Source organism: Kogia breviceps, chromosome 17 (genome assembly GCF_026419965.1).
Source record: "Kogia breviceps isolate mKogBre1 chromosome 17, mKogBre1 haplotype 1, whole genome shotgun sequence".
Taxonomy (NCBI): domain Eukaryota; kingdom Metazoa; phylum Chordata; class Mammalia; order Artiodactyla; family Physeteridae; genus Kogia; species Kogia breviceps.
In genome coordinates this window covers 1,335,157-1,348,719 of record NC_081326.1, presented here as the reverse complement: position 1 = coordinate 1,348,719, position 13,563 = coordinate 1,335,157, and the positions used below count along the sequence as shown (strand labels likewise).

The window sequence follows — 13,563 nt, the reverse complement described above, 5'->3', positions numbered from 1 at the left end:
CGCAGGCTTGCCGCCTTAATCCTTAGGAAAAGTGTGATTAGAATGTCACAGTGGACTGGGGCCAAGCTCCTTGTCGCACAGATGTAATGACTGAGGCCCGAAGAACAGAAGTGCATTTTTCCCAATCAGAGAACAGGAGAGCTGAGCCGAGGTCCCCACCCCCCGGGCCAGTAGAACCTGAGGACAACAAAGTGCTTCTGGTTTTGTTCTTCAAACAACAAAACCAAAAAACTAATCAGACACAAAAACCTTTCGCTGCTATTTTCTGCTCCGCTCAGAGCGAGTGCCAGGCAGCCCGGCACTTCCGCCAGGACATCCACGGCCGGCCTGGGCCGCCCGCTCTCAGCGAGCCGCACCGCGAGGTGAGTGGGTGCAGCGGGACGTGCAGACCCCGCCCTTTATTGCCCTGTCATCCTCTACGAATTTATTGAGGACAAACATTTAACAGTAATTGGTGTCACTGGTCTCATCTCTAGAATGGGTTCCCCTCATAGTTCTGTGTTAAACGCATGGGGTTTTCAAAACAATTTGCAGTTAATTAACCAAAGACAGCGAAGTAAGTGGTTTGCCAAACTCTTTCAAATTGCCCTCTGGGGAACGAACTGAATAATGGCCCATTCACCTGGCGCATGGGAACAACCAGGGCCAAGAACTCGATGTTTCAAAATTAATAAAAATTTGCAAAGCGTTGCTCTCCCTTGTCTTACAATGTTGATTCTGATGAAACAAAATGAGAATAAATACAATTTTTAGAGTAGAATTTTGGTCTTCTTACCATCACCAAACAGCTACATTTAATGCAGGCAGTTTGACACCTCTCTGAGCCTTTTGTTTCTTGGAAAATCACAGCCTAATATTAAAAAAACAGCCTAATGTTTTTGACACAAAGTCCCGTAAACCTGCCAGCTTTAAAAAAGAATGAGTATTTACGACATATGGCAAGACAGATGAAAACAGAAAAATTCTGAACTGGTAAAATCTGCAAAAAGAGCAGTAAAAGAAAAAAATAACAAACTGCTTATCTAGAAAGTCCTCTAACCCAGCATGGCTTGTGGGCAATGAAAGGCCGTTTGTAATGTAATTGCACTATTCGACCTCAGCCCAATTCACTCATTATCTTGTCGCTCCACCTTTTTCCTACAGACACTCCGGCCACCTGGCTTCCTCTACAGCAGAAGTGAGCAGGTGGCCGCCCCTCACGTGGCCTGGGGTGCTGACGTGCTAACAGATCTTGCCCCAAAGGACCAGCCCGATGATGTGTGACATGGGCAGGCTCAGCCGTCTGTGTCGCTAGGATGTGTTAACATGCTTACACATCTGCAAGAGGGTGCCGAAGATTTATTGAAAGAATACACCCTCAAAATAAAGACACGGGCAAATATCAGGGAAAAACTAAGAAGAAAACCTGCTGTGACCATACCTTTCTGAGGTTTACAAACAGAAGAGAACATCCATTTGAATTATGACGTATTACTTAGGTATAGCCAAGGCTTTATGTCTTTCCTCAAGAGAAACAGTTCAACTGGCGCTACGCGTCTCCAACAGACCGGGAACGGGCGCCCCCCGACTGACACCACCACAGCTGTCAACAGCGACTGCGATCAGTAAGCGCTTAATTTTCATCGCGCACAACTGTCCCTTAACTTAGCAGAGCGGCCTGGTTGCTTCAGCAGCCACCTGAGTTTGTGACACAGAAATATACCTTTTGGAGACAATCCCAAATATTCCTTTACTTTATTTTTTAATATGACACACTGAATAAAAATCAACTGAATTGTAATTTGAAGGGCAGAAAACAAGAAACATGAGTTTTACTAGTTTTGTTCTGACTGCCCGCCCCCCCCATCAAGGAAGGTGATGGCTATAAACGCAGTTAACAGCTGAATCGTGCACCACACGCATCATCTTATGCGGTGACATATAAAATTGTTCGGGGGAGAATGAGAAGCAGAAAGCGTGGCCTTCCCCTGTAAAGACCCAGTTACAGATCACTGGGCTGCGGGCACCACCGAGGCAGATCTATACCTTAACCACACCCATGGTATGTAGCGGGTACTCGATACACGCTTGTTGAATTGATGAACGAATGTACGAAAGCTGTCAAATAACTGTTACGGATCATTTAATCTTAAAAATAGAAAATGCTCATAACGTAACCAAATGCTGCCCATTATTCACAAAATAATCTTCATTCAAATGTTCTCTAGAGGAGAATTAGCCTAGATTAGAACTTAACTCAGGAAAGAATTTAGAATTAAGATTCAAAGAACCTCAGTTCTTAGGTCTGCTACTGACATCAGTTTGAAATCTTTTCTCTTTTTATTTTTATGTTTTTTGTAAAGATACTATATTTTGTGCATAGCATATTCAATATTCATACTAAAATGGAATCTCTCCTGAAATGTACTGAGCGTTCGGTTCTGCTGTGTAAATGTCACATGCAGGCGTTCGGGCAGGGCCTTAGAGCGCCTAGTAGCCTGGAGTGTGACTGCTGTCAGCTCCCCTTACCCACAGAACAAACGCAGGAAGAAGCAGACCGCTATCAGTCGACAAATCGCAGCACGGTCAACTTATACCTTGCTGTGCAACGTAAGTCACCCGTCTCAGTCTCTAGCGGCTCTCAAAGTGTGCTCCCTGCTTCAGCAGCACCCGGGAACTCTGAGAAGTGTGAATTCTCAGGCTCCAGCTCACACTTACTGAATCAGAAACTCTGGGCCAGGAGCCCAGAGACCTGAGTTGTGACCAGCCATCCCGGTGATTCTAGTGTGTGGTCTTATTTTGAGAGACACTGATTGACCTATGACATCTAAGGGTATTTTAGAAAACACAACGAAGCCATAGGCTAGCAGTGAGCAGGTATGTCCACTCTATTAATTTCACCCGCAAACCCATCTTATCCGTGCTGGATTCCGTATGTTCCTCCCAAGTTTCTAGGGTCCAGGTGGGTGGAGACTGTCAACAGCCCCTTTCACAGTAAAGGACAGGTTGTTGCTTCCAGCCCCTCGAACTATTTCTGCTGGGCCGCCTTTGGGTTCTGGAATGAACATGTGCCTAATGTGGGTAGAAAGCTGCTAGTGTTGAGTTGGACTCAGAAGCAGAGCAGGCTCAGCACCGGCTCCAGGCGGTGACGCCGGCTGCTCCGCCAGCACCGCGTGATGTGACAGATCAGCCAGCGCTTGGAGCCCCGGCACAGACAGGGATGCTGTGTGTAGCGCCGTTCTTACAGATGAAATTTCGCATCATTTCCTTACCTTTAACATTTTTATACGCATATTAGCAACCACATTAAAAAATAAAGTGTAAAAAAGGAATAAGAAAGCTATTAACCATTGTCCATCGTACTAGCGTTATTTTCTTCGTTAAATACCCAAGATGGTGACTTGTTGAAGCAGTGATGTTGTAAATACCAGTTCAGCTCAATTCAATTCAACACATAATGAGAACGTACACTGCGTAAATAGCGCCTTACGCACCTGCTGAGTGCTCTCTGCTGCTCTGTGGAGGTGGAGCAGGAAAATGCTAGCCAGGTAGTGGTTCCTGGAGCTTTAGTTTGTGCAAAGGCGGATGATAGAATTATACTGAGATAACTAAAAGGACCAGGGGTCACATTTATGTTAAAGTCCATTAGGAAAACCAAACACAAGGATCAGGTTCAAAGAACCGGATGCAATATCTCAGGGGTGCAAGGGGCAAAGAAATGGGTGTGGAGGCTGGAGCAGGTATAGGGACATAGGTCTGAGGCAGCGTAAGTTCACTGGACACCTGGTCCAGGGCGGCCACCCCCAGCAGCATTAGCCTGGAGACCCAGGGCTCACACATCAGATAACTAGGACTCAACAAGGACTATCAGAAATAAAGCAAATGCAAGCCTTTCTCTCTAAGATTTCACACTCTGGTTAGGGAAAACGGACAAACATAATCTAAAATGTTACCATGTAAGTATATAGAAAAATGTACTTAATTAGGATTAGGACACCTGAAAACTTTGTGCAAGATGGCGGGATTTGTGTTGGGGTCTTACGTGGTAAGAAGGCTTTTACCAGAGGGAAGAGGACTCCCTTGAATAATTAGTACCACACAGAGTTCACAGCATTGAAGAAAGATGAGATTTAAGGACGAAACAAAACTAGATCCAGATAGCAGCAACAAAAATAAACACCAGAAAATGGGTGAAACGAGAGAAAGAGTGGCGGTTATAGACTTTATGAACAATTGGAATTTCAAGAAGTAAGAAATGTCCAGTGGTATGGCTGCACTTTGCAGAGAAGGGGAGGAGGATGTGGAATAAACATTGGCAAAGTATATACTATGATTTGAAGAGGCTCCGTGCTGTATCTGTTCATTTGTGCATTCATTCGTCTTGTTTTAAACTGCATTTTCCAATTTATTAGCTCCGAAACTTCCATGTTAGGCAACCACCTAAAATCCCCTTAAGGCTCTCAGCGTGCGTGTGTGCGTGTGTGCGTGCGTGCGTGTGTAAAGAGAGGGAGGAAGGAGGGGGCAGGCGGAAAGTCTCACTCAGTCTCTCCCGGCGTCTTAGCCTCCCCCTCACAGAACTTTTGCATAAATTCTAACTACTTAAATTTTCTGCTTTTAACTCTTTTAAAGTCAGTGTCCCCCCTACCAAGTATTGCTCAGAATGTGTGTTTGCCTGGCAGGGTGTGAATAAACTTTTATTTTGTGAGAAAACATCTCTACTGACTCCGAGAGTATATTTTAAAGTGCCTTGTAAATGTTTGGGTTCCTAATTTTACAAAGATACTATAAACGTTTAATATTAAAAATCAACATAAAATGTCACAGCTGACGCCGCCAGTTGCTGGCGAGGTTGCAGAAGACCTGGCGCCCCCCTCACTGTCGGCCGGAGCCGGACGACAGTTTTACAGCTTCTTACAAAACCGTCTATATTCTTACCATGGGTGCAGCTGTGGCACTAGCAGGTATTCAACCAAATGGTTCAAAAATGTATCAAACCTGCACCTGAATGTTTATAATAGCTTTCTTCATAATTTCCTTCTTAGGTGAGTGAATAAACAAACAGACGAAGGAATAAACGTACATCTATAGAGTGGAATATGACTCAGCTTAAAAAAAATCACCTATCAAGCCACAAAAAGACATGATGAATCTTAAATACGTATCGTTCAGTGAAAGAAGCCAGGTGAAAAGGCTTAAACACTGGACGTTTGGGAAAAGGCAAAACTGTAGAAATGATTAAAAATCAGGGGTTTCCAGAAGTTTAGAAGGAGGAGAGGAGAGCTGAGTAGGTGAAGCACAGGGAGTATTTTCAGGTGGTGAAAGTCCTCTCTGATACTATAGTGGTGACTGCCTGACAGGGTGCATCTGTCAAATCCTGTGGAACTTTGCAGCACAGAGGGAATTGTAATGCAGATTATACAGGTGGCGGCTGCGCTGTTGGTGCCGTGAGTGCACGGTGGTTCCCCCTCCCATGAAGCCAGCCCTGCCCCTGTTTCAAGGTCAGTGTTTGCCCAGTGAGCTTGGACCCCTGCACTTCCGCTTGGTACCAGCATCTCTGAGTCTGCTCAGGAAACCAACGAGGCTGGACCAGCTGGACTTTGATGACTCCTGCTCTGTGGGAATGGCAGAGGCCGTGCTACCGATGGGCCCTCGTACACAGCAGAGGGGAGCCCTCAGGGGCGTTAGGAGACGAGGCACCGACTGCAGCAGAGGCTTTGCCACCTGGGCACGGGGTGGCCATCGCCAGGACTACTCCAGCCTGCAAGCAAGGAAGGCAGCTGCAGTGCAGAAAGCAGGAGGGCCAAGTGGCGCTGGGAAGTAGGAGAACTGGGTCCACACTCACAGGAGAGCATCACAGCCTCATCAGTTTAGCTGCCACATTCCAGGGTTCCTCTAGTTCTGACCTGCAGCTACGGTACCACTCTCAGCATTTAAAGTGATAACATGTATGAGACTTTATTTTAGAACTTTTCATTGTTTCCTTTATCACCAAGAGTATCTCACGGTGATCTTAAGACTTTCCTGTGAATCTTCTTCACAGCCAGACACAGATGCATAAACATACTGTGTTTTAAGCCCTGAGAGGCTGCCAATAGGTCTTCAGCGGCCAGAATTATCCAACTTTCTCTCGACTGAATTTTCCAGATAAGGGAGAGATGGGATTCTCAAGACTAAAGCAGCCTAGATTAAAATCTGTCCATGAAGGAAAGCAATGCCACGAGCTACCAGAAATCCACCCATACTGACTGGGAGCTGAAAAGGAGAGTAATCAGAGGAATTTACCCTAATGTAGCCGAATTTTATCTATGGGAGGATGTCTTTGAAAGACACAGAATGCAACTCCAGAAATGCTGTCATCAACTTATTAATTTTTCTGAAATATTTATTGGGACCCTGTACATGTTGGCATGATAGCAGATCCTGGAGTCACAAAGAGAAACTGGAGTTTTTTCCTTCAAACTCTCATGGAAATAAAAATAAGCAAAAACCGTAATGGAAGTCAGCATGCTGGTTTCCACACCAGAGATCAGGGTCCCCAGACACCAGGGCTGGAGACACACCTCCCACCGGCTGCAGGGCCATCAGATGCCCTTGTACGCTAGGCTGGTGGAGTGCAGACCCAAGTTAGAAAGCATGAAGAAAGCTGCTTGAATATGAAGCCAGTCTTGGACTCAAGACCAAGCGTCTTTGCATTCGACAATTGTGTCATTTTTTCCATGATAGACAATACGGTCTACATATACATATACATATACAGTCTACTTCTACAACTAGAAGCAGAGATGTTTTACTAGTGAAGCCAGTGGTTCTAACATCACAAATATGCCTGAAAGGGCTGGGGATTTGAATAACAAGTCTGGAGGCAAATGGACCAACGGAAGTTACTTCCTGTGAGCAGATGTGACATTTAACACAAAGAGGGGGCACAGCAGGGAGAGAAGAATCAAAGGACAAGGTCAAAGGTCTCAAACACCTTCACAGCACAGAAAAGCAGCAATAGCTTCAAAGTTACCAGTTCAGATATTACGTGTTTGTATTAGAATAACCTGTTTTGGCGATTAGAAGGAAAATGCGCAGGAAGGCTGAGACCTCCTTAGCCTGGTGGGCAGGGCAGCAAGTGCCGTTCGGGGGCCAGGGGGCCCGGCTGGAAAGGCAGCCCCCACCACGGCTGTCCAGTGCGCTCCTGCTCATGAGGCTGCTTTCCATTCCAACGGGAAGCCAGTCTGGCTTGACATGTGGACAGACAAGTGGGGGCACAAGTGAAAGTCTACAGGTCAGGGCAGAGACTATAAGAAACCCATCAACGGTGCACGCTGAGACATGTGGCTTGTGAGCAGGCGATGCGGGTAGAGTGTGTGCTGTAGACCAAGTGTAGCATTTGTCCTCCTCACTTATCCTCTCCTGTGATTTCAGAAGGTGTGTGGAAGCTAGGAATAGCCACCCTAAATGAAGTTCCATCACCCCCTTTACAACTGCCTTTGCCCCTCTCGTCATTTATAACATCTGACCTGTCCCGGGCTGCAGTCGGGGTTTGCAGGGTACGATACTTTGAAATCCTGTAGAGTGGGCTCTGCATAATGTGAAGTGAACACACACAATACCTGATGTTGGGAAATTCTAAGTAGGTAATAAATAACATTCTCTGGCAGAGCAATGACTTATTGAAAAGTAACGGTCTTACCTGAATTTCAGTAGAGTAATATTTTCCTTTTGCGGAGGTCACTTCTCTGGCAATCTCAACATTCTGGAGGGTAGTCTAGATGCAGAAAGCAAAAATAAAGGCCTGTGAGCATTCAAAAGAGAAAGAGTGAAATCTATACACTGAAATTTACTCACTTTATCCATAAGGAACACACGCATCCCATTCACACTTATATCACATATAATTTTACGACATTTTCTCGTCAGTTTCTCTCAAAGCCTTGTGAATCATCAAGAGGAGAAACAAGAATACAACAAAGGAGGCAAAAATATGCAATGGGGAAAGACAGCCTCTTCAATAAATGGTATAGGGAAAACCAGACAGCTGCATGCGAAGGCATCAAACTGGACTACTTTCCCACTCCGTATACACGAGTAAACTCAAAATGGATTAAAGACGTAAATGTAAGACCTGAAACCAAAATACTTCTAGAAGAAAACATAAGCATTATGTTCATAACCTTAGTTATAAACATTAGTCTTGACATTAGTCAAACATCACTCTGACATTGGTCTTGGTAATAGTTTTTGGATACGTGTCCTCAGGCAATGGGAACAAAAGCAAAAATAAACAAAACAGACCATATCAGGCTAAAAAGCTTTTGCCCAATGAAAGAAACTAACAACAAAAGAAGAAGGCTGCCTACTGAATGGGAGAAGATATTTGCAAATGATATATTCAATAATGGGTTTATATCCAAAACATACGAAGAACTCATATAACTTAATATGGGGAAAAAAGCAGCCCGTGTAAAAAGTGGGCAAAGACTCTGAATAGACATTTTCGCAAAGGCCCACAGATGGCCAGCAGGCGCGTGACTGACCACCCCGGAAGGCAAATCCAAACCTCTCACCGCCAGAGTGACTAACAATAGAGAACAAACATCACAGAAACCAGAAATAACAAACCAAAAAGGCAACAAGTGGCAAGTGTTGGTGAGGATGTGGGGAGAGAGGAACCTCCCTACTGCTTGGAACGTAAATTGTTGCAGCCTCTATAGAAAACAGTATATGGAGGGTCCTCAAAAAATTAAAAATATTCAATCTAGGTATCAAAAGATCCAGCAAATTGACTTCTGGGTATTTTTCCAAAGAAACCAAAAACGCTAGTTAGAAAAGATATATTCACTCCTAGGTTCACTGAAGCATTAGTAATAACGGCCAATATATGAAAGCGACGTAAGCGCCCATCAGTGGAGGAATGGATACAGAGGCTGTGGTAGAGATATACAATGGAATACTACTCAGCCACAGAAAAGCCTGGAATCTCGCCATTTGCAGTTACAACATGGATGCACCTCGACAGTATTACGCTGATTGAAATTAGCCAGACAGAGAAAGACAAATGATGTATATCATTTATATGTGGAACCTAAAAAAAAAACCAAAAACAAAACAAGTGAACAAACATAACAAAACAGAAACAGAGTCACGGATACAGAGAACAAAGAGGCGACTGCCAGAAGAGAGAGGCCAGGGGATGAGTGAAATAGGCGAGGGAGATTACGAGGTACAAACTTCCAGATACAAACCAAATGAGTCACAGGGGTGAATGTACCGTGTGGGGAACAGAGTCAGTGATACTGTGATGGCTTCGTACGGTGACAGATGGCAATAGACTTACGGTGGCGGCCAATTTGTAATGTATAAAAATATTGAATCACTATGTGGTACACCTGAAACTAATATTGTAAGTCAATTATATGTCAATGAAAATAATCCAAAAACCAAAAAATAAGCAATAAGGTAGTAACTATATCCCAAATAGAATTTCTGTATTACAGATTTTAGGGAAATTGGCTTTAAAAGAAGTACAAAAGTATATTTGGTAATCTGCCCAAAATTGTGTCTGCCAGTAGCTGGCAGTTAGATCTAAACTGCCAATGTTGCAGCCTTTAGAATCAGATTCCAAGTTTAAATCATTGATAATATTTAAGAGCATTCCTTGTGAGGAAAAGCCTATTGATTTGATGCCAAGAGGTGATTACTATTTTTAATGAGACACAGCTATTAACTCAGTTTTATAATGCGGGAGAGGGGCTGGCCTCTATAAATCAAGGCCTCAGCAACAGATTGCTAATTCTCAAGGCTAGAATGATGTTGCTGCCTCGGCCTCTTAAGTTTTAATGATCCCATTTATGTTATCTGTCCTCTCATGTACCCAACTGTAGTTTGGAAAATAATACTTTGGTAAAGTGATAGCCAGGTGAGATGATTCTCAGGGGAAGATCGGGGGGGGGGGGGGAACATGCAGCTGGCCGCACAGGAGTTGCTGGTATAGTTCAGCAAAGACACATCTGATTCACTAGATACATTCAGATTCTGAATCTGATTCAGATTTAAACAGAAACCTATAAATATGGCTATCCAGTAAACTTCCCAGAGAAAGCCGAGCCTTGGCCAAGCCGGGAACCCTGAACTAGAGCATAAGCTCACGGGCTGCGGCGGGAGTGGCTCTGGAATAGCTCCTAGCTCCTGCCCTGGTGTGCGCTCTGGATGACGCCCTCCCTGTGACTGTGGGCTGAGCTCGTGGCCTTGATGTATTGAAATTTTACTCATGCGATGAGGTTCCATTAGATGACAGAGGTGAAGGGATTTTGCAGCTGTAATATCCCAAGTCAGTTAATTTTGAGTTACGCGATTTGAGAAGGATTATCCTAGGCGGCCAGTCTGGGTCAGGCAGGAACTCACAAAGGGTCAGAGATTCACACTCTTCTTCCGGCTTTGCAGAAGGGAGCTGTCTGGCTGGGAGATGCCCACGCCCCCTACAAGCTCAGAGCAGCCAGTGGCTGACACACACACAGGGAATGGGGAAACTGGTCCTACACACAGGGAAATGGATTCTGCCAATGACTCAAATGCACTTGGGGAAAGACACCAACCTCAGGAGGATAACACAGCCTGGCTAACACTGTGATTGTCGTTCTTCTTTGACCTCTGAGTGTGTGGAAGTGACAAATATTGTGACCACTCTATGGTCTGGTGCCACTGCCTTAGTCCATGCTAAGGCACTAGTTTTACTCGCCATTGCTTCTGCACCTGGTGCAAATGTAAACACAGTCCAACAGGGCTATAAAAACTTAGTGTTATCATGAATATAGATTTGACCTCTCAGACCTGCTAAGAGGGTCTCACTCCCCCTGGCCCCAACACACACACACAATGTCCTGTGGATACCACTTTGACAAATAGCGCTAAAGTGAATTCAGACAGAAATGAGCTTATAGTTAAGTAGAAGAGAAGAATCTTATATATGCTGCACATCAGAAAGTAATAAATGACACGGAAGTCCAAAGTGCTCTGGGTATCCAGGGGCAGGTGAAAGTATTTTCCTTCTAGTAGGATCCCAAGAAAACATTCTTAGAGGAGCTAATGTTTTACAAATTTGAAGAAGCATAAGACCTAAAATGGTAAAACTCCTACAAGAAAATACAGGAAAAAAAGCTCCTTGAACTTGGTCATGGCAATGATTTTTAGATTTTTTGACATCAGTAGCACAGGTAACAAAAGCAAAAATAAACAAGTGAACAAGCAGGGCTACATCAAACTAAAAAGCTTATGCACAGCGAAAGAAATAATTTAAAAAATGAAATGGCAACCTATAGAATGAAAGAAAATATTTGCAAACCTTCTATCTGATAATGGGTTAACATCCAAAATATATAAGGAACTCATACCACTGAATAGAAAAAAAATCATATGATCTGATTTTAAAATAGCCAAAGGCCCTGTCTAGATATATTTCCAAAGAGGGTATACAAATGGCCACCAGTCACATAAATATGTGCTCACCCTTGCACACTGTTGAATGTAAATTGGTACAGTAACTATGGAAAACAGTATGAAATTTCATCCAAAAATAGAACTAAAAAACAACATTTTTTTAGAACTTTGTTCTAAAAAACAACATTGTTGTTTGCAGACAGACTCATACTTTTTCTGTACTATATATCTGGATTTTTGAGCTTCTTGGAGTTAAACTGAAGCTCCGTTCAAAATGTTTTAGGCCCTTGCTGACCCCTCCCGCTAGTTCATAAGTTGAAGCCCTCCCCATCCCCCCGCCATGTGACGGCTTTGTGAGGTGAGGCCTCTGGGAGGTCATGAAGGCAGGGCCCTTATGACGGGATTAGCGCCCTTAAAGAACAGATACCGGAGAGCTCGCTGTCTGCAAATGCAGGAAGAGGAGGTCCAGTGAGCACAGAGCAGGGTGGAGGCTGCCTAAAGCCAAGAGAAGATGCCTGGAATGAAACCCACTTTGGTGGCACCTTGATCTAGGACTTAAAAATCTCTAGAGCTGTGAAAAATACATTTCTGCTGTTGAAGCCCCCAGCTCTGTGGTATTTCGTTAGCCGCCCGAGCAGGTAATCGCGCCTGCCCCGTCTTCCCCACGGACGGCAGGACTTCCTTCTGCTCTGCTGCAAACCCTTAACACGAGAACGCCGCGGTCAGCACCCCTGGCCCCAGAACAGTGCTCCCCGCCCCGTGACAGCACACAGCAGTGCCCGCTACACAGTCGGCACTCAGTACGTCTCTGTTGCATGGATACAGAAGCTTGACGGTGTAAGTTAAGATACAAGCGCTTGCAGAGAATAAAGTTGTCTGCCATGTTCAATTCTTCATGAAATGCTCTTCTGACTCAATGTCAATCACGTGAATTCTTAGTGTTGCTGGATGTTTTAGTGACTTCATTATCTGTCTGACCTGGCACAAACATGCATGGGAGTTAAATGGACGTATAGTCACAAGTTACTAAACTGAGACATGAACGTAATATGTATTTGCAAGTTATGACCACATAATGCCATAGAGATAAAACTGAGTTCTGTGACTCATGGGATGAACGTATGGGTAGAATGGAGAAAACTCTCTTTGAAAGTTGTGTCGTTTTAACTGAGCACCGGCTATGAACTGAGCATGGTACAAAACACATAAGCACATTACCTCGTTTACTTTTTTCAGCACTGCATAAGGCAGGTTCAGTTACTTTCTCCACTTTGTAGGAGGAGAGACAAAAAAATCTAACTTGCCCAGTGTCATAGCACTATTCAGTCATGGTACTGGATTGAGAACCTAAGTACGGGCAGCAATATTCATTCATTTATTTCAATGTTCATTTGTGCAGGCCCTTTGCAGAGAATGTAAATACTTATTATTGCTGCTTTTGGACCCATACATTTTAGCAACTTTGCTACAGGTCTGGATGAATGCGTCCTACAAAAGGGTTTTTAATTGTGTAAGGTGACCTCTTTTTAAATTTCTACAACCTCTTCTCTAAAGACAGAAGCTCGTGTTGTGAGTGAGACATTCAAGTGCACAAGGTACTTCCTTGCTCGTGCCTTAATCGCAGGCGTAGATCCACTCACTTTGTGCTCCGCGTGTGTCCGCCGCCTCATTCCCCTTCACTGTCGGTAACGGATGGAGAAAAGGAACGTAACGGTACTGATACTGAGATAAGCAAATAGTTTCTCTATGTAAATCTTTTTTCCCCCTGCAATATATTGGTTGGTTTTGTCAGGTGTGATTCCTCATTAGAGGGTAATCAGAGTCCCACAGTAGAAACTTAACATGCAGTGCTATTCAGTTCAAGTGATTTAAAATTTGATCCCTCACATTTGTTCGCACTAAAAGACATGTCTTGAGGCTTTCTCCCCAATCTAATGACCAGTTTAGCATGATAATGACACACACAAATTTGCAAGCCACCTAAGGAATACAGAAGTGATACTGGAAGCCGTGTCCAGACGCAGGGGCTGGTGGCCACACAGATGCATCGCAGTCAGATAATCCCAGCAATTGGGCTGACAAAACATACTGAAAGGGAACCCGAGAAAAATAAATGGGGGTATCATTTTCTTGACTAAAGAGAACAAGTCTTAATGCTTT

The 13,563-nt window shown here is 44.1% G+C and overlaps 1 protein-coding gene across 5 annotated transcripts in view; it reads right to left on the bottom strand.

Annotated features, from left to right (window-relative positions):
• SNTG1 (syntrophin gamma 1) overlaps nt 1–13,563 on the bottom strand; it is a 316,811-nt gene that overhangs the window by 234,722 nt on the left and 68,526 nt on the right. For 4 of the 5 annotated variants that reach the window (XM_067017514.1, XM_067017517.1, XM_067017513.1 and 1 more), the window contains one exon: nt 7,661–7,735. The exons of the other annotated variant lie outside the window; for it this stretch is intronic. The gene's annotated coding sequence lies outside the window, so the exon portion shown is untranslated. The remainder of the gene's footprint in view (nt 1–7,660; nt 7,736–13,563) is intronic. 5 annotated transcript variants of the gene reach the window in all.